Raw genomic sequence first — 22,339 nt, forward strand, 5'->3', positions numbered from 1 at the left:
ACTTTGTGCTGATGTGTACTTTTTCTAGGGAATCAATTCATAGTTTTTAGCACATTCTCAAATTAAAATATAACACTAAAAAGTTTAAAAGAGAGCTGTCCTCTTATTATTTAAGTCTCTTTGAAAGATAATTGACTGCTTAAAAACAATAAGAATATTGTGTGAGGTATATAACATATGTAAATATATGGCAACAAAAACACAAGACCAGGAGAGAAATGAAAGTATATAATTATGAGGTCCCTATTCAGTATAATATCACTTGAAGTTACTCTAATTAGTTAAAGATGTTTACTATAAATCCTAATGCAATAACCAAAGTAAAAAATTAAAGACCATCAAAGGAGATAAAATGCAATCATGGAAGATAGTCTGTAATCAAAAAGAAGGCAGAAAAAGAAGAAAAGGGGAGCAAACAACAGATGGGACACAGAAAGCAGATAGCAAGATAATTGACTTAAACCTGACCATATCAGTATGCAGATGAAATGAAAATAACCTACCCACCCCAATTCAGAGATAGAAGCTGTTAGATTGGGTAGAAAAGCAAGACCCAACAATACGCTGCCTACAAGAAATGTGCTTTAACTATAAAACACAAATAGATTAAAAATAAAAGTATAAGAAATATTATAATACCAAGCTAACATTAGTTTAAAAATGATAGAATAGCTATAATATCATACGAAGTAGATTTCAGAGCAAAGAATTGTAATGAGGATAAAGAAAGTTTACTTCATAATGATAAAAAGGAAATTCATTAAGAGCACAAAACAATCCTAAACACTTATGCATCTAATACAGAGCTACACAATTCATGGGGAAAAAACTGGGTAGAACTGCAAGATGTAGAGAGATCCACAATTATGGACAGATAGTTAAATACCACACTCTCAATAACTGACAAAACAAGTAGACAGAAAGTCAGTCTGGATGTAGAAGACTTGAACAACCCCATCAACTAATTTGACCTGCTTGATATTTGTAAAACATTCCATCCAACAACAACAGAATATACATTCTTTTCAAGTGCACATGGAACATTTACCAAGATAGGCCATAATATGGATCATAGAACAAATTTTAATAAATTTAAAAGGGTTCAAGTCATATACAGTATATTCTCTGGTCATAATTATCATAGAACAGTCATTAGCAGAAAGATCTCTAAAAATCTCAAAGATATGAACTAGATATGTTATTTAGAAATAACATACTTCTAAATAACCTATTGGACAAAGAAGAAATGAAAAAAGAAAATTAGAGAGTATTTTGAACTGAACAAAAATGAAAACAGGCCAAAATTTGTGAGATACAGTAATACAGTAATTTATAGCACTACAGTGTTTGTGGCACTAAACACAAAGATTATAAAAGAAGAAAGGTCTCAGATCAATAACCTCAGCTTCCAGCTTAAGAAATAAGAGAAGAGGAAATTAAAACCAAATGAAGTAAAAGAAAGGAAATAATAAATATCAGAGCAGAAATCAATAGATTATAAAACAGAAAAACAATAGAGAAAATCAACACAAACAAAAGCTGGCCCTCTGAGAAGATAAAATCTCTGAAATTCTATCCAAGTTGATTAGTAATAAAACAGAGAAATCACAAATTACTGATATCAGGAATGACAGAGGTGACATCACTAGAGAATCTATAGATAGTTAAGCAGTAAAAATAAATTATTATGAATATCTATAAGCCTTAAAAGACACAAACTAGCAAAACTCATTCAAAAAGAAATATATAACCTGAATAACCACATATCTATTAAAGAAACTTAATTTGTAGTTAAAACCTTTACATAGAGAAAACTCCAGATCCCGATGGTTTTACTGGGGAACAAGTATTTGAAGAAAAAATGTTACCAATTCTAAATAAACCCTTCCAGAAAATTGAAGAGAATAGAGCAATTCCCAATGTATTCTATGGGTTTGGCATTTCCCAGATTCTAAAATTAAAATAAAAAAGACTTCATAAGTAAAACAAAATTATGGCCACTATCCTTTGTGTTAATAGATGCCCATTCCTCAGCAAATATTGCAAATCAAATTCAGCAATATATAAAAATGACAATATATCATTACCAAATGAGGTTTATCTGAGGAATGCATGGCTGGTTTAAAACTGCAAAAGCAAAAAGTCTTATCTTACATAGCCCAGAAAACAAATCTAAACCTTTTCCTTTTCTGACCTCAAGAGACCTTCATACTATGGAGTCAGGATTATTTTCCATCCTCTGCCTCAACTCTATGTTATTATGGCTCTATTGTTGTCGGCATGAATATATGAGCTACAACTTACTATGGAATGATCACCTACTAGGTACACTACCAACATATTTTATTTAATACTGGAGACCTAAAAAGTGGATGACTATTATTTCACAGGGGACAAAATTCAGATCTAAGAGGTTAATTAATTTATCCACTTTTCCAGGATGTCTGTAGGGAAGTAACAGAGCAAGGATTTTTAATACTTAATGATCCATGAACCTATGACCTTTCCATTAGATCCTAGTGAATCTCTTGTAACTCCCCAAACACATGTTTTGAATATTTCTTTGCACTGTCACCTACTGTTCTTTTTTGTTTGGAAAGAATGTCTTTTCTTCTTCTTCACTTAGTGACCTTTTATTCAACCTTCAAGATATAGTATGTCTCTGGAGAAACAGGTATTCTCAGATACTGCTGGTATCAGTGTCAACTGGTAAACTTGCTGCATGACAACTGGAAGAAAAATCAGAAGCCCAAATTGCATTTTTTTCTATCAGAAGGTTCATATGTATGAATTTATTCTAAGAAAAACAAATTAAACTAGTGTGTAAAGAACACATAGAGAAATGTTTACTATAGCATTAATGCTTTCCAGCAACATGGAAACATGTAGATGTACTAGACAAAATAAAACAAAACCACATAAATCACAGCCACGCTTAAAGAAAAGAACAGAATAAAAGAAAGGGAAATTCTTTACTGCCAAAACTGAAGAGTATACTCAAAACCATATATATGCAATTGATACCATAACCAGGCACAAGGGTATCGGACATGACACAGCCCCAGGGCACTCGGGAATGAGCTATTAATACTCACCTGAAATAGGAGAGTATCGTTAAACCAGTGCAAGGAGAGTAGTTGGGACCCCATGTCCTGCAAACACCTCACAGCGAAAGCGGCTGCATTCATATGAATGGGCCTTGAAAGCGCAGTCACAACAGCCAGAGAAAGTTGCAAAGTATCTTGCTGAATTTTAAAATAATTGAAGAAATATATGAAGAAATAGAAATTATAATAAAGTAATAGAAGTATAACAAAGGCTAAAAAGAAGGAAAGAATGGGAAAAATGATAATCAATAGAACGAAAAATAAAAAATATTGTAAGTGATATTAAAAACACAATAGATGAATTAAAGCAATTCATGATAAAATTTCTAGCAATCTAAGAATAGACAAGAGCTTCTTAACCAGATAAAGTGCATCTACAGAAATCTACAGCAAACTTAAGTTGGCCATGGACAATCTAGTGGGAAATAGCAGTTGGAAAGTTGAGTTCATGATCAAGAATCACAAATCACAAATACTTAAGACCACCTAGAGGGGTGGTATAGGGAGGGTGGGAGGGAGGGAGATGCAAGAGGGAAGAGATATGGGAACATATGTATATGTATAACTGATTCACTTTGTTATAAAGCAGAAGCTAACACACCATTGTAAAGCAATTATACTCCAATAAAGATGTTAAAAAAAAAAAAAAGAAGCACCAACATTATGAAGGACAGGGCAATAAAACCATCAATCTGAATTTACACTTGAAAAAACAGAATTAATATAGTAATAGGAATGGGACTTTAAAATAACTAAAAATAACCTCAAAGAGAGTACTGTAATATAAAAAAGGAACAGTTAAAGGAGAGAAGCCACTTAATGTTTAAAAAAAAAAACAGAAGCATATACCTTTGTATTTATATTTTATATAAAATATTTTGTATTGTAAGCAAATATTGCTTAACAAATACCAAATATTTTCCTGAACTAAAGAGCAGTAATATTTACTCTATTTTCTCTCTTTTGCTTCTCTACTGCTTTTTAAATTTTTAACCAATTTCATCTTTGCAGATTGGTAGGTGAAGAGGGGGAATCATAGGATGGTAGAAATCATAGAAATAAAGCACAAATCCAGCTGTCTCAGCTTGAGTAAGGAGAAAATTAAAACCAAGAGTGAGTAATTTGCCCAAGGTCACACAATCTCTTGTAGGGAGCAAGGGCTGAGAAGATAAAAAAAAAAAAAAAGAAAGAAAGAAAGAAAAAAAGAGAAGAAAGGAATGGAAATTAGTAGGGAACTCAATTTATCTCATTATTCTTCTCTCTACCATTCCAGACCAAGTTTCTGTAACTATAGGGGAATCATTTTTATAATTCTTAAGTAGGCTGAGGTCCACTTGGGAGAAAGAATGTGATACCCAATTAAGAAAGGCATTCTGGGGGCTTCCCTGGTGGCGCAGTGGTTGAGAGTCCACCTGCCAATGCAGGGGACACGGGTTCGTGCCCCAGTCCGGGAAGATCCCACATGCCGCGGAGCGGCTGGGCCCGTGAGCCATGGCCGCTGATGTTTGTTAGGTGATGACTAAAGTGGTTTGTTGGCTCTCAGCTTTAAATGCCAGTTATGTATTACATTGAGTGATAAGTTTCCTATCATTACTCAGAATTTTTCCCAGTTCTATCACATCTGTTCTTTAGGGTCTTATGGCAACACCTTTGCAGTATGTATAATGTTATACACAGAAAATCTGAGGCAGTGAAATTATCATCAGTGTTAAGCCTATCCATTAAAGACCTCCTTAACCCTCACGTTGCTTTTTCTCCTTGACAGATGATGATAAGAAATGATATGTTCAATGCCATATTCATAGTGAAAGCCTACAGCTTGCAATCAGACACCAGAGAAAGTCAGTTTATATTTGAAGGCTTAGTGCTACCCCAGGGTCACGAGTGATTATGAGGTCAAAAGAAAGGGACCAAAGCTATTTTCTAACTTGTGTCCAATTCCTTTTTTATGTAAGATACAAGTGTCATTCTTTTCAAGTATTTGCACTTCATAATTTGTATGTAACCCATATCTGCATTGTAAAACCAAACAACGGTAACTTATTTTCATTTTGTCTAATAATTTATTGGGTTCTAAAATACCTATGATAACTTTTCTGACAAATTATAAAACTATTTTTCACTGCAGTTCCAAACATATTTAGAAATTTGGGTTTAATTAAGCCTGATCCATCATTAGAAGCTATTAGAGAGAACTCTCAATTTTTGAGCCTGGGAGGAAACAGTGAGCAAAGGCAGGAGTAATTATGGTAATAAAATCATTCTTGGTCCTGAGCGTCTTTACAAAACCTAGTAGTTCACATCATAGTCTTTTAAGACAGCAAACTTGGGTCTTCTGTTTATTTCCACGTAATCTTGACTAATTTAATTTACTAAATCCAGGTTCCATAATTTGTAGAGTGAAATATGGTATCTACTTTATAGTCACCTGTAAGGATTAAATAAGATAACATATGTGTTAGCTCCTGGCTCATGGAAGGAACTTAATGTTTAGATGCTACATCATCACCACCATCATCACTGTAATTGTCCTATCCTCGAGATGGTCCCTTCTATGAACAGGATTGTGGAGTTTTTAGATACCTTTGCTTTGGCAGCCATTACAAGCACTGAAGAAATGTGTGCCCCTCTCCATCTACTTGACAGCCTCATAGACTCAGCTATTATTGCATGACAGTTGCTGATGACAATGGACTTCATGACTTTCCCAGTTGCCACAGGTTGAGCCTGCCAATATCTCTCAGGCTACCGTCCAGCAGCTACCAACACCACTCACATTTATTTTGGCGACCTCCCCCAAGTCTCCACCAGGGGTACTCTTCTCACTAAGCTTCTCAGAGAAGTATTGCTCTCTTGATGTTTTAACAGTGTTACAACTCTTCCTTTAGAGTTTGTTTCCCTCCTCCTTCCATAACAGTGATAAATTAGAAACTGTCTTTGTAAGCACATTGCTCAGAGTCTAGCAAAGGAGATGGACATATTAACAACAGGCTATAAAATTATGTGATAAGTTTCATTTGCTATAATTTCACTCGGTTCTCCTTTCCCTCTTGCATGATGTTTATGTTTTTGTCTTCCTAGTTCCCCGGTCACAACCATAAGTCAGACCATAGGCTTACTTGTCTAATACTCCTTCCTGTCTCCAGATTCTCACTCCTCCTTTTCATCTAACATGTCATTGCTAGATTAATCTTTTCAATAGACTACTTTAATCATATCAACTACTTAAAAAATTTGGAGTCTACTATCTGTGTTTCTTAAAAGGGCCTTGAGGAACTGGGAGAAGATCTCTTGACCTGGGGTCCAAAGACAATTAGGATGTACAATTATCCCACCCACTGAGATGACTCTGTGCCAAAGAGTTGTCCAGCTTTTCCAATCTCTGCATCTCAGTATAAACTTCCTGTCTCCTAGGCACATTCCTTGGCATTTGAGAGAGTGCATTTCTTAGCATCCTATCCTTAACTTATTTTCAAAATTTACAAAAACATTAAGGATATGGACCTCTCCGTCTGCAGAACTGTGCCCCTCAGCTATCTTCCGGAGCAGCTGGCTCATCAGGAAGGACTGCTCAGTGTCCAGTTGAAACTTAGGCTGTGGGCAGACTCATCAAGTCACTGAATTACAGCCAGAATTAGAAAGGTCCTCTCTCTAGCAAGCCCCTTCCTCCACACACACAGCCCAAGACCTTCTGATTTCCATTTGTGCTGCTTATCAAGCTGTTGTCTGTTAGCTCCAAACTCACTGTTCCATACTTGGCTTTGTGATGCCAGTGCTGGAACTCTGCAAAGCACATTTCTGCATCTCACGTCCATGGTGAAGGCTATTAGGCTGTGCAGTAGGAGACACTGGAGGGATTCTGCTAGGATAAAGAGGAAGAAGAGCTCTCTCCTGCTTTGTTTGCTTTCTGCTTCCTGTTCCTCTGAGCATCATCCTAGCAATGACTCCTCATCCTGGCAGTGGCGGTTCTTTCCAGTAGAAGCAGCTGTCTCTCCTCTCTCTACTTCCTCTGCCACTAGGAATCTGGTTTCTTTTTACTTATTTATAGACTCCCCTGCCCTCTACTTCATGTCTTATTTTGCACCAGATGAATTCTTCTAAAATGCTCATCTCCTCATCTCTCTCTCATTGGCATAAAATCCTGGACTGACTTCCCATTGCTCTCAAGGTGAAGTTCCTTAGCAAACCTTTTGTCACCTGCTCCTTTTGGCCGTGCTAGCCTCCTTTACTAGCTTCACTCCTGTCCGGGTGCATTTAATGTTGCAGTTACCAATCTGCTAGTGGTGTCCCTGAATACACCACGCTGCTTTGCATGTGGGCATCCTCCCTTTCTGCTCCTCAGTTGGAAGTTCCCATCATCTCCTGATCTGTTCTTCAAAGGCCAGTGCTGACTTGACCTTTGACCAGAGGGTTCCCCGGACTTCCTAACAGAGATAACCCCTTTCCTGTGGTCATCTCTCATTTTATCTTTCACATATCCTCTTATCATATGCATGATTCTAAATATTAATTTACTTACACATGTTTTCTTTTCTACCCCTGTGAACACCTAGAGACCAGGAACTATCCATTATTTACCACTATATGGCCAGAACCAGCACAGTGCCTAACAATTGGTGCCCCATAAATATCTGTTCATATTTGCATCTATTATTAGTGTCTTCTTAAGATCCATTTTTTGACATCTCTCAGTATTTGATATGTAACCTGTAGGAAGCATCTCAGTATGAATTTATGCCTCTGGTTTTAAAGAATTTTTAAAACAATTCTCATATACTTAAAAAGACTTCCTTAAAAAATATTTTCCCTGACGGGAAAATGAATTCTTCCTTTGCTCAGCTTGGAAAAAAATGTCTTGTGATCTGGAAGTCAGAGTTCTCATAATAATAGGATTAGGTCAATTTATATAACCTGGATCCCAGTCTATTCCTCCTGGTTAGATAAACTGGTAAGCAGGTCAGGAATTTATAGGCCAAGTGATAAGCACTTTTTTAATAAGTTTTAACTGTTATTTATTTACCATATCTTTTAGAGTGTAATTTTCTGTTTTTAGCTTAAGTATTTCTGGAAATTGAGAGACACTTGCCATCATCCCAGCATCATCAAATGGGAGAATATAGACGCTGTAGAAGGTAGTACCACAATTCCATCCCAATGTTTTAAATCAAGTGAAGTATGGATAAAACGAACACCAAGGACAGCATTGAATGGGGAAAGAGTTCATGACCTGTAGGAGAGGGAATCAGAGAATGTATTGTAAAGTGGAAAGGAAAAGTCCTGTTTTGGTGGAAGCTTAGGGTTCATAAATGTAAGCAAACAAAAAGAAAAGAATTGTTAGAAAGCTCTGAATTTTGCCTCATATGGCTTCTTTTTTCCTGATTCATGTCCTAGTCACAGGTATTAATAAAAAAAATTTATTTTGTAATGTTCATTAAAACCCACTTTGTAGGGTTATTTTCTCTGCTATGCAGATGAAATTGAAAGGAAATATTATGACTTTGGGGTCACTCATAGCTAATAAAAAGTCTTCTGATCACGTGTGGTCACAAAAAGAAAGTTTCATTTCAGCAATTAAAAAGTCCAGTCATCTAAAATTAGGGCTTCTCCTCAGCCCCTATTGACTCCTATAGGTGGTTACCTGAAGGGGGAAAAGGGCTTTGTGGATTCCTTCTTCATTTCCTCCATTTCTTTACAAGTCCTACATAGGTGGTCTAGCTTTAGAATGTGGAATAGTTGGCAAATATTGTCTTGGGGCTTTAGCCAAAACAGAGTCAGAAATAGTTCAACTTTAACATCCTGTTGCATATCCTTAGTAGCATAACTAAAACACAATTTTCATACAGTTTTCAACTCCATATATTGCCAGTTGAGATGGAGAATTCAAGAGCAGGCACTAGAATAACAAAGTAGGCACATTTACACTCTTTACAGGAAATACCTAACCACACATGTCACAATCAACTGCAGTGTTTTCTACCCACCAGCTTACCCTGAATCACTGAGAAAGAAGACAGACCTCTATAGGATGTGAGGTCTTGGACTAAAGAGGCATTTTTATTTATGATATTTCTTAACAGGCATGTGTTTTACTAATTAAAGCACACAAACTTCGTATTCTGTACCATAAAGCCTGTGTTTATTTTAGCATAAAATTATTAGTTTTTTTCTAACATTTTCTTAAAATTGTTTCTCCAGGGATATACACCACATTTAACCTCTAATTCCAGTTAAATCCTGGCAAAATGTCATATTCTTCAGTTTGATAATTGTAAAACTGTAGAAATGATGGTATTTATGTAATTCTAAAGGATGCTTTTGGACATGGTTTTTCTTGTGTTTTCCCTTATTAATATTAATAACCATTCAAGCTGTGCTTAGCAGAGGACTTTAAATTCCTATTACGAGGGGAGCAAACATTTATTTGCAGAAAACATACTGCCCAAATAAATACCCAGATCCCTTTACAAACAACGTTTTTTTTTCCCCTTAACCTGTCCTCTTAAAATATCACCTTCCAGTCTCTGATTAGTCTCCAGTTTCAGGAAGCACTCAGCTTAAAATAGAAAATCAGAAATATCTTTGGAAGGGGAAAGGAAAGTTTAGAAATATAACTGTTTTACTCCTTCAAAAGAAAATTGGTCCTTCAAGAGAACCAAGCTAAAAGTAGTCCTGAGTTGAGAGGACACTTACAAATTTATTTCATGCCAGTTGTTCTGCTACACCTGTTGTGGATTCATTTACCCATTAGAGTTTATCTAAAGTTTTTCTACCTATAATTCCAACTATAAGGGGAACAGGGGCCTCCTTGCACGACTCTGTAAGCTCAAGCTGATACTCTGGTGAGACACATATTCAAAGATAAGTGGAAATTATTCAGCTCTATTTCAGTTCAAAAAGCTAACTCCTGCCATTGCAAGATAAACATCCCTGAAGAGTTATTGGTGAAATTAATATCATACTAGGAAGTCAATGACTATAGGACTTGTCTGCAGAAGTAGCCAGACTCAGAGAGGAAGAACAAGAGAATAAGTGAGTTAGCTGTTTCTGCGTTTAAAAAACAAAAAGCTTCAAAATCCAGATTACACCTGGAAGTAAGGACATTAGTAGTTTACCATAATGAAACATAAAGTCTAGGACAGTATTTTCAAAGTGTGAATCCCAAGGCTTTCTGCATCAGAATCACAGGTGGTGATGGGCCTGCCTGGCTTGTTAAAAAGGCAGATTCTCAGGTGTTACCTTAGACCTACTGAACAAAAATTTAGGAGTTGAAAACTGCCCCCTTATTGATGCTGAAGCGTGAGAACTATTGGACTGGGATCTCACAGCTCAATAAAGTAAGGAGGGGGAAATTATGGATCTGAGCCTACAGTAACTTAACAATAGTGCAAAAGATATAGGTTCACAATTCTGAAAATCAAACACCTTTTTTTTTGGTAATTTATTTAGAGACCATTCCCACCCTGATCTAGATGTATTTATTGGCAATAAAGTGACCTATAATTATGTGATATCATGTATAGCCTCTATTTATCCTACTTTGTGTGTGTGTGTGTGTTTGGATTTTACTGCATAATACTCCAAATGGGGTCAGTATATAATATAAGGTAGATGCACCATATTCTGAATTCAGAAAACCCTTTGGCTCAAAGGGTTTCAGGTAAAAGAATGAGTACCTGCAGATGTTTAAAGACTTCTCAGTTGCAAGAAAATAGTGCATCTAAATGAGCTTGACCGACAACAAATATTGGAGGGAATATTTGTGAAAGGTATTTAAAAGGGGAGAGGGAGAAGAAGAGGTGGGGAGAGCCTTTTGGCCTGAGTGCGGTTTTGACACCTGTGAAAGGAGAGCAGGAGGTAAGGAGGATGGGCAGGGTATGTTCCAAACTAAAGAACATCTCTGAGAAATGTCAGCCAAGCCAATGTGGACTCCCTGAACAGAATTTCCCATGAGAAGGTCCTGCATCAGGCAAAGATGGCCTGGCTCTGGCACCCCCGGCCATGCTTAGTCATTGGCTGGGAGTAGCCGGGGGGGCTAGTATGGCATCAACATGAATGTCTTGGAGGATCCGAAGGTGCAGCAGCTTGTCTTCTAGCAGGTTTTCTTTAAGAAAATCTGGGGGGTGCCCCTTCATGGTCACCAAAGTCCATGACTTACCACATGGGACAGACCAGCCCAGCAGCCAGGAGCTTCCCTTTGGATTGGGATATTACAATGAAACATCTTCTTTGTTCTGTAAACTCCTGTTTTATTGGGTCTCTTTGTTATATTAGCCTAATGGTATTCTAGTCAATACATTACACAATTGTAATTGTCTTTCTTCATGTATATTTGTCAAACTAAATGTCATAATTTAGGAGCAGGAAAATGTGATCACTGTAAGTGAAAAAAGAAAAAAAACCACACTTTTAAACTATCATAGTCATTGAGCCCTGAGGGGAAAAAGCTATCAAAGGAATTACTGGGCTGTAGATCTTCTGGAGAAACCTTAAAACATTTGCCTACTGCTCTAATTCACATTCTGCCCAGTCCATGTTAATGGAAGAGACTGAGGTCAAAAACATCCTGGTTGATAAGGACCAAGGCCAGATGGATGCCACCAGGGTCTCTGCCTTTCTGTGTATCTCCTAAGGGGATCCTGAGCTGAAATAACCTATCTGGCTCTTATAAGCCAAGGTTAGTAAGGAAAAATAAATCTTATAAAATTTGTTACCAAGTGTACTAATTTGAACACTTTGTATTGCCTCAGAACCCCATTTGTTCTTTTTCTTTACAGGCAGATAATGTAGAGTTTTCCAGATAACTCTTATGAGGTACTAATAAAGGCCATTGCTTGACAAGAATAGAGGGATAAATTGAGACATGGTGCTGACCTCTGTTACTAAGGCACATAGAAAATATGTTTTAGTCCATAGAAAATATGTTTTAGTCGAGTCCTTTCACAAAATAAACATTTATAGGCCAATCCTTCCTCTCCCTCTCTCCCTCATTTTCTAAACTGTCTTGTCAGTGGTGTTTAGATACAACTCTGTTTTCTCGTTTCTTTGCTCTTTCAAAATAGTGGTCACCTTGAATATCAAATATAAAAATATCACTTAAGAACATAAGTGTTTGTAATTGTTCTGGATTTTGCAGGGGCTCTGTGGGTTTCAGGTAAGAAAATATGGGAAAAATATGTTCACTAGTCAGTGCCCTTGCCTCAGACTTCAATTTTAGTTGTTCTCAGAGATTTTAGCGTCATGCTCATTATTTATTTATATCTTCCCTCTTTTTTTCCCACTTTGCAGATAATTGCTACTTAATTGATGCTGCTTCTATGCAAACCTAGTCACAAGACACACTGCTAAATAGAGGAATCATTAATCTGAGTATGTGCTGTAGATTTCCTTGAAAGGGTGCCTGGAATAAGCAAAGTCATTAGCAGTTTATTTGCAACAGTGCACTTAGGAAAAGCTCTGTGGAGAACACATCAACAGTCAGTATGTAACTGAGCAATTAACACAGGACCTCTGTTCTTTGGTGTGTTAGCATGGGAGTAAACAGAAGCAGATGTGAAGTGTTTGTGCTGTTAGCATGCACGGTCTGTTCTGACATATGCAAATACCACTCACGCTTACAAAACCTGCAGCCCCTGTTGTACCATGACCTTACTGATGAAGCCCTATGACAGAAGTGCTTCATTTGCACTGGGTGCTATTAATTATTAACAGGCCAATACCACCTCCTCTTGTTATTAGAGCTTTGCAGAAAGCCAGGTGAGAAAGCATCACAAACAAGTTGATAACACTCTGGTTCCCAGCTTGCCTTGACTACTGCTCTCTTGCCAGAAGACTCGCTGAAAATAGAGAACAGGTAAGGCCAGAGAGCAGAAAGGATTTCAAAAGACTGACAGATGGGATCACCTGTGTAATCCAGACATGAGTTTGAATAGTTTTCTCCATGGGATGTAGGTAAACCCTGTGATGCTCCAGTGGTTTCTACATGAAGGCTAGAGATTTCTGGTCTTGGATGGATTTGTACATAAGAACTTAATTTACCATTTTCCCTTCTTTGACAAGGAGCTCGAAAATTATTGCTCACTAGAACAATTAAAATTAGAAGCAAATGGCATGCCTTTCTGTCCTTGTATCTTTAAAGGACATGTCATAGGCCTCACTTATCATATTACTTGAATTCTGGAACAGAAAGCAAGTTTTATGGTGTAAAATGTAATACCTTCCATCTCACTGTCAGTAAGCGCTGAGATTTCTCATCATTAAAGAAATGTTAAGTATTTCTAAAGTCATATATGCATCTCAGAAATGGTTGCACTTCATTAAAAGGAAAGCAGCAAAAAAGATTATTCTAGATCCTTTTTACTCTGTAAATGGGCAGCCTACTCGTGGGTAGTCTGACAAAAGATAAGTGGTTGATATTAACTCATTAGGATTTGTTTATAATTCTCTAAATTACAATACAATATACTTTTAGGATGATGAAGGGAAACTTTCCCTCAATTCTTTATTTTATAAAGAATTTTTTTGTGATCATGCATTGCTGGATATGCGCATATATTTTGGACTTCTCATGTTTTTCTATGACTGAGCTAGACCCAGTTTAAGTACATCCCATTGGAATGAATTAATTTGAACCATTAGTATATTCTGCTATAGATGTCCTAACATTTACTCTGATCTTATACCAAAACCCTGGTATTCCATCGTCCCTTTATATAAACATCTTATATAGAATCTGACTGAAGGTATTAAGGTAAGGGCTGAAACAACGTATCTTAGAGTTATTGAATTGAAATCTTATTTCCTCTGTAAAAACTTAATCAAATAAATGAAATATGAGGCAGAGTCCTCCCTCCTCAACTTCATTCTATAATGCAATTTGAGGGGAAATAGAAAATACTAAATCTTGTGCAGAGTGTAAATCTTCATTTGCTCATAAACTTAACATATTGTCTCCATCTTTATTTGAGTACTGGCTATACTTTTCTAGGTTTTAAAATATCTGTCCAGAATAAAGTAGGTTTTTCCCTAGTCATATTCTAAACATACTGAGTATAATATTTAATAAAATAAAATCTATTTCATTTATTAAAACAGTATTTAAATTTTAGGAATATAATCTATCATGAAGTATAATCTATCCATGAAAAGGGTAAAAGAAGGGGTGAAAAGAGGAAGTAAGAAAACTAGAAAAGTGAATAAGGAATTATGCTGTGCAACATAACTTTGCCTTGAATGCCTTGATTTTTGAACTGGCATATGTCCCAATATAACAGGAACTCTCAAAGGAAAGGTTTACAATCTAAGTACTATGTTAACCGTGGTGAAATGAGTCAGAGCTAAACATTCTGAATCTTGGAATCTGGCACCTGGTTCCTGGGCTGTGGTGGAGTGTGTAGAGAGGAAAGTAAGAGAGTATCTCCGTGGGTCTTCCATGTTTCTGCATATCTTGGGAGAAGAGTGCTTTGCCCCAGATTATCTTTTTAAGGATATTTGTATAGAAAGCAGCCTTAGAAGATAGAGATGGTATCTCCCTCCAGAGGAAGAGGCAGATTTGCTTACTGTCTGGGGTAATAAAGATAATGTCTCCCTCCAGGGCATAGTCAGGTATGCTTACTGCCCACTATAAAAGATTTGGGTTCCCAAGTTCTGAGTTCATCTCCTGGAGTGCAACCTACTGCACCTGCAGGTATCATTTGGCCCTCTTTGTGAAAACTTGGGCTCGGAGACTCTGCATAATGTATGCTGACTTTCATGCTGGTTTCTGTGCCATGAGTAATGAAGTTCTTTGACTCTGACAAAGGAGTCTCACATCTACTGCAAGCATCCATAGACCCCCTGTAAAGTGAAGCTCAGATCCTTCACAGTTCTTGACAGTTTGGTGGTGAATATGATACTGACAAAGACATGCTTTCTGGAAGAGGAAAAATTAGTGCCACAGGGCAATTAATGGTATCTGAGGGAGGTCCATAGGACTCAGTAGTAAACATATTGACCAAATTGTATGGCCAGCCTGTCAGTAAATGGTGTTCTGTTTTATTACTTATGAATGAGGAAACGTTAGGAGGGTGGTTGTAGGCCAAGTATCAGGAAGTTGGTTCAGAGATAGATGCATGAATGGTGCCCTGGTTGCTGCTAATTTTTCTCCTAAGGTGGAGGGTGAGGATTCCTTGACAATCTGGTAGTCAGTCTCAGGTCTGCCCCATTGTCACCCAGACAACTAACATTAAGGGTCATCCTGAGTAGGCAGATGTTTCCAATCCATTTCAGACAATAACTAAAGAATGTACACTACACTGGCTGAAAGAAGGAAAATTAATGAATAGTATGGACAGGACGCAGACAAAGTTTAGAACGTTGGCTGGTTTACTTGAGACATGAGGAAATGAGAGGCAGGGGACTTAATTGCTTGTTAAGGAGGAATGCAACAGCTGGGCAGGCTCATAGCTCAGCCCCACCCACAGTCTAGTATGATTAACTTAGATCCATTAGAGTTGACAGCAAAAGGTCACAAAGGTCTTTTTGTTGTCGTTTTCTGTTTGTTTGTTGCAGTGGTTCATGGCTGTTAATAAGGGAGATATGGCCCTTTTACAGAGATTTCCCTGAGACAGACAAGCTCCCTTGAGAAACCCCAGATGAGGCATTGACTAAACTTTGGACTCTTATTGCCCTGATTGACTTAACAATACCAGTGGAGTGATGGAGTTCACCCCACTGGAGAATTAGAAACCCACTCAAAGACATGTAGATAAATTGTTGCAGTCAGCCTTGACACCATAGAAAACTCCCCTAGCCTTTATGTTGAAATTGAGTAAGCACTTAAGATATACTGTTTTGATAATGGGATAGCAAATGGTGTAGATTAAGGTAGATTCCTTTTAAAAAGAAGACTTCTATGTGAGTTAAGCCCAAGTCAAGCAAGGAATACAAACCTCAGGGTCACAGTCTCAAAGCAATTTGTCTGTGGCTGCTCAAAGGCTATTTGTCCATGGCTGAATCAAAGGGCCCCCAAATCTGTAATATTGGTGCCAGTGATGCTGACTTTGCTGCCCCATATAGGCCTTTGGTGGGCCAATAACATTGGACGTTTGTTTGGTTGAGCCATGAACAGCCACCATGTTGCTGGAGACCTAAGGTAAATGTGCTTTAATAGCCTAGTTCCACTCTCACCCTGCACATTCCCTGTTCCCTCTCTCCTTCTCTAGCCTTACACAACTGCTTTAAAAAGAAAGATAATTAGGGGGAACTTCCTTGTCCCGAAGGGGAACTGAAGTCCATACATACCCATCCTAGTAATCTGGGGAACTTTGGAGAGGGTAAGGACTCAAATTTTTATAGCTCTGTTTGGTATAGGGAGAAAGTTACTATCCTATACAGTCCCATGGGGGGAAGGGACACTCAAATTCAACTGATAGGCTTTGGGCAAGGTTTGCAGTGGGGAAAAGAAGTTAACAGTGATCTTGTATGGGTGTGACGCTTTGAGTTAATTTAATGTAGTATTGTCGTGACCTCCCTTGCTGAATGTATAATTGACACTGGTGTTTCACATGATGGTACTGAGAATGTTCATAAAGTCTAGGGGAACTTTTCTGATCAAAAAGATCTACATCTGGGGCTTCCTTGGTGGTGCAGTGGTTGAGAATCTGCCTGCCAATGCAGGGGACACGGGTTCGAGCCCTGGTCTGGGAAGATCCCACATGCCGTGGAGCAACTGGGCCCGTGAGCCACAATTACTGAGCCTGTGCATCTAGAGCCTGTGCTCCACAACAAGAGAGGCCGCGATAGTGAGAGGCCTGCGCACCGCGATGAAGAGTGGCCCCCACTTGCCACAACTAGAGAAAGCCCTCACACAGAAATGAAGACCCAAGACAGCCATAAATTAATTATTAATTAATTAAATAAGAAAAAAAAAAAAGATCTACATCTGGAGAAGTGCTAGGGGGACACATAAAATACTTCTTAACCCATCTCTCTGTTATCCCTGCAGCCTAAAGCAAAGCTTCTGGCTGAATGGAACCCTGAATTCACAGAATTTCCCCTGAATATCTAGGCCTGGTTCTTTGAGCAATTCAGCGGAGCAGAAACCTGGTGGTGTCCACTGGGGTATTGTGGCTCTTCAACCTCAGCGCCAGCTGTACAGAATCAAAGATATCTGTGGTTTTTCCTTTTAGTGTGGCAGTTCTCATAGCTCTAGCTATTACAGCCCTTGCTGAACGTAGTTATAGTTTTAATGAATCTTGGGCTATTGCCAAGTAGCCTAGATGTTTAGTCTGCCACTTGAGAAACTATAATCCAGCAGATTATAAGCATCTTCCTGGCAGATTGGCTACATCTAGCCTTTGGTACCCTTTCAGGGTTTTTAGTGGTGCCTCACCATCACTGACACCTTTTCAGATTATGATGTTGCTGTTCTAGTCCAATCAGCCAACTGGCCACTAACAGGTGTCAGGGTTTCAGCTTTCCAGTCCATTTGCAGTCTGAAAATCATGCAACAGCCAGTGAACAAGAGGATAATACTCAAGGTTTTGATGGTCTTCCATGTACTCTGCCATTCACAATCATCTGGTATTGCTGAGTGTTGGAACACTCTCATAAAACATTGACTTCAGAAGCTTTCTGACTCTCCCTTACCTTGTCCTGGTCCACACTGTTCAGAAAGACAGTTTGGTCCCTGAATATGACTTTCTACAAAAGTGGATCGTCTTCTCTGGCCACTTCCTGTATAATGATCATAATGATCAGGGCAAAATGAGGGGAGTATGTAGAACTATTTTGATAATTCTGGAGTATGAGTCATTACTGGGCATGATGAATTTTTCTTCTCTCTAAAAGCAACCCCAGGCAAGAGATGGTAAGACACTGTAATAGAACCTAACAGTGGGGGTGGCAATGATGGGATGACTTTGAGAGACGTATCAGAAGGAACATTAACAGGATATGATATATCTTTGGATGCCACTATGTCAGGCAGGGATGAAAGGAAATTGTGAAAGAGAAGAAGATGTTAAAGATGATACCCAGGTCAATTGTGATATCTTATTTAAGAGGTGGAATCTGGGAGAGGGAATGGGCCTGGATTAGGTTCCCACTGAATAATGACCTTCTTTAAGAACATGTTGAACAAACAAGTGGATATGTCCTATAGTTTTAAAGCTGAAGAGTGAGTTCTGGGCTGGAAGTGTAGATTTGGGAGCTGTTGATACAAAGAAAAGATTTTAAATTATGGTACAGAATGAGATTTCCCAGAGAGAGTATATGAAATATGACAAAAATTCTGAAGATGGAAATGTACAAAGCAACATTTTTTGTGGTCAGCAAAAGAAGTTTAGACAATGAAAGTAGGGATATTGTATTTAGAAAGAACTCTTTTAGAAAGTGACTCTTAAAATGAATGACTCAAAAAAAATAAAAAATAAAAATAAAATAAAATGAATGACTCTTCTTATTCCGAAGAAGAGGGAAGATAATCCTTGGAGAAGTACAACTCTTATTGACACACATAACTTTATTATATTAAATCATTGTTTCCATGGACATTTTGAAAAACTCAGTGATATTTAGATATTTAGGGTGAAAAAAATGTAGTGAGGAGTATAGATTATATATATTTTTTAATTGTTAAAGTACAACACATTTCTTTTGTAATGAAAATACTAAAAATAAAACTCTATAATCTTTCTGGCAAGAAGAAATGTTCAGAAGACAGTGATTCTCAAGATAAGTGACTGAAGGAAGATGTGATATGTTTATCTTCCTAAAAAAAGATGGCATAGCTTTTTAAATGTCTTGATACCTGTCTGACAGGAGGGGAAATCCATTGACCATGCTCATCCAACCACGGATGAGTGCTTTTTCCTCAGCCACTCTGGTTCTCTGGGCCAGATGGGAAGAGAGAGCTAAGAATGCAGATGTGTACAACTCTTCCCTAGCTCAGGCATGTCAGGATCTATTTTAATTCCTCTTTAAAAATAAATCATAAAGGCCAGTAATAAAGAATATTCTAGAGAAGTGCCAAATATGATGGTGGTTACATTTGCCAATTCTTTGCCCTGCTAAAAAACTGAAAAAGAGTATTATGTTTGATATAGGATTTGAAAGACTGCTTCTTTATTTCAAGCATTTGGAAATATTATAGAAAGGAGTCCTTGAAAATACAATAAAAGACAACAAAACATATCAAAGAATTAATTGTAAAATATCGACCCCCTCACACTCTGCTTTTCCATCCTTAGCCCCCTTCCATCACCCCTAGCATCTTACAGAATTGAAAATCAGAACAAAGGGATGAGAAGAGACAAACAACACAGGACCTGACACGTGTGTGAAGAATGACAGGTAAAGTGGTCTTCTGTGTTATTTGGAGGAAGGTTCATTACAGAATGGTAACTAAAATTATCCCTCACACTGGTAAGTTAGAAGCGGGGCATACTACTTCTCCGAAATATTTCATAGACGACTAAGCCTTATCCCTCCTGTGCTCTCCTGACAATTTGTGCCATATTCCCAAATTCCCTCCTCATCAAGAGAAGCGCAAGTCATTTTCCAGACCTAATTCTTTGTGCTTGGTATTGCCTTAAAAGGGATGTGCTGTGAGACTATACATTTTAAGGACATGGGAGGCTCACTGTGTAATCTATGCACCACATGAAGGATTTATAAAATAAAAGACTATTTATAGATTATGATCTAAACTCTCATCACGTTCTTTTCCTTCGTAGAGAATCCCACTTGGATTTCTCTCTTTTCTCCCTTCCTTGCTAATTAAATCTTCCTTTTTTAATGTTTCTTTTCTTTGTCTTTTCTTTGCTTTCTTTGAAGAGAAAGTTAGGTTTTTATTCTCATTTTATCCCTTTTCATCTTGTTTTCTACTGTATAGATGATCTGTTGTTTTGTACCTCACCGCTAAGTTGGGAAATTCTCCACGTTATTTATTTAATGAACTAACTACAATTCTTCTGACTTTAATTTGGTCAATTACAACTTATTATGTTTGGTTACCTCGAGTTCCTAGACTGACATAAATTGTGTCACTTCTAGCAGCTACAAATGCCATTGAAAATAAAAATTTGGTGTCGTTCCAATCAGTCAGCTCTCCCTTCTCCTTTTTAATTATTTATTTTATTTTTAAGGCTCAAACTTCTGTCATTGTGAAGAGGGTTGTTCATTATTCCAAAAACTGCTAAGAACAGGATTGCTACCCAAGCAGAAGAGAATCTGTTTTAGGTGGTGAGGCATTTGGGTTGATTGTGGAAGAAAAAGGTGCCTCACACTTTCCCTTCACTGGTAGAAATGCTTTATTTTAGACTTCTCAGACCTGGTCCTTATTCACATTATTCTCAAAATAGAATGTAGTGACATTTATAAAAGGACAGATGAATTCTTTGTGTTTTTTCTAACTAAATGCTTTAAAATTTAAACACTTCGTGAAAAAAGATTAAAAGAGTATATCTATTAACACTAATATACTCAAATTAGTGGATTCAGGTCTGTAGAATGTTAAAACAATAAGATTAAGTGTTAAAAGGGTCATTGTAAATATTTATTTAGCCCCACCTACCTATATCACTATAATTGGTATTTATCTGAGATACAAAGAAAGCAGAATTCAATTTGGTTCAACAAATATTTATTAAATTACTATTATGGCCAAGACACTGTGCTAAGTACTGTATGGAATACAAATATAGGGAATGTTGTCTAGTAAAGGCTTGAGTTCAGTACTGTTTATTTTAGACAAGATTTATTGAACAGCTAGGTACTGTGCTAAGTATTAAAAAATACAACACATCTGTAGGTAAAGGAACTTGCAGTCTGGTAAGCTGGAGTTGATAAATCCTTAAAATCATATACAAAATTGTTTGCATAGATGGTGTGTGTGTGTGTGTACATTTATGGTTTTTCTGAGAAGAGGGGCACTATCTGCTGGATTCTCAGAAAGTTCAGTGACCCCTCAAATGTTAAAATTCATGTATGCAATACAGGGTAGACTCTCAGAGCTATAAGAGTAATCAAACAAAGGACTCTTTCTGACCTGGTCCTTCCATTACCAACTGCCTACATGGTGCTTGGGACTAAGCTATGTGCTGAGATGACCATTTAACAAAGTATTTTGCAAAGCAAGGGAAGACAAACCTCCAAATCAGAAGGAAATTTTAAAAGCGAGTGCTAAACGCCGTTATTAAATATTACAAGAGAGAAACGAATAGTCACTAAACTTTGGAATAGTGGGAACAGGCTTCTGGATCCCTGAAGGAGTACAGCTCTGAGTGGAGCCTTGAAGGTCATGTAGGACTTGAGTAACTGGAAGCAAAAGACAATGCATGCTTCGAATGGGCTACAGACAGAGTGAGCAGGAAATGGACAGGGATGTTTTCCCTGATGCTTCCGGATACATCCTGAACTGATGGAGTTCTGGACCCAAACTCTTTGGAGTCCAATTATCCTTCAACCCAGCTCTAAAAGTTGTTGCACCTGTTACACCACTGTTAGTTAGGCCAGAAAGCAGAGATTTTGTGTGCACATATTTATGTACATAAGCACACACATACACACAGACATTAACATCACATACATACGTATGTGCAAATATATATATGTTATTATCTTTCACACAGCTCTTTTGATCACAGTTAATAATTAATGTATTTTTGAAGAGTCTACCTTTTGCTAAGCCTTGTGTAAGAGCTAAAGATGAAAAATATTTCCCATTGTCAAGGAGCAAATGTCCATCAAGTGAAGAAGGAAAGGTAAAGTATTGCAAAGAGAACAGCATAAATAAACGCCGGGAAGTAGGTAACCTTGTGCCCCTTCTTGACAATGGCAAGTATTTCATTTGAACCGTTGTTGAAAGAGGAGTCCATTAGGGAATGAATTTGATGAAGAAAGACCTCAGGGAAAACAATGTATATCATGTTCAGAAGCTTAGGATTTAGATAACAGAGAAGCTTTAAAAGGTTTTCACTGGAAGGACAATGTAATTAGATTTAGACTTTAGACAGTCTCTCTGGCAGCAATGTAGACAGTAAGGCTAAAGATCTGGACAAATTTGCACAGTATTATAAAAGAATAAATGATAGGACACACCACATAGTCAATGAAATATTAAACAGAATCAGTAAGATTTGGTTCCATATTAGATGTGGGAAATGAAGGAAATGAGAAATCTAGGATAACTACCAGGTTTAAGGTTTGGGTGACAAAGTAGATGGTGGTTCCACTCAGCAAGGCAGGGAACACAA

General features: G+C 37.5%; 1 long non-coding RNA gene across 1 annotated transcript in view; it reads left to right on the forward strand.

Moving 5' to 3' along the window:
* LOC114901893 overlaps positions 1-22,339 on the forward strand; it is a 179,571-nt gene that overhangs the window by 137,356 nt on the left and 19,876 nt on the right. Inside the window, exon 2 of the long non-coding RNA XR_003795314.1 lies at positions 19,334-19,436. This is a non-coding gene — a long non-coding RNA (uncharacterized LOC114901893). The remainder of the gene's footprint in view (positions 1-19,333; positions 19,437-22,339) is intronic.

Source organism: Monodon monoceros, unplaced genomic scaffold (assembly GCF_005190385.1).
Source record: "Monodon monoceros isolate NGI ecotype Baffin Bay Population unplaced genomic scaffold, NGI_Narwhal_1 Super_Scaffold_2, whole genome shotgun sequence".
Lineage (NCBI taxonomy): Eukaryota > Metazoa > Chordata > Mammalia > Artiodactyla > Monodontidae > Monodon > Monodon monoceros.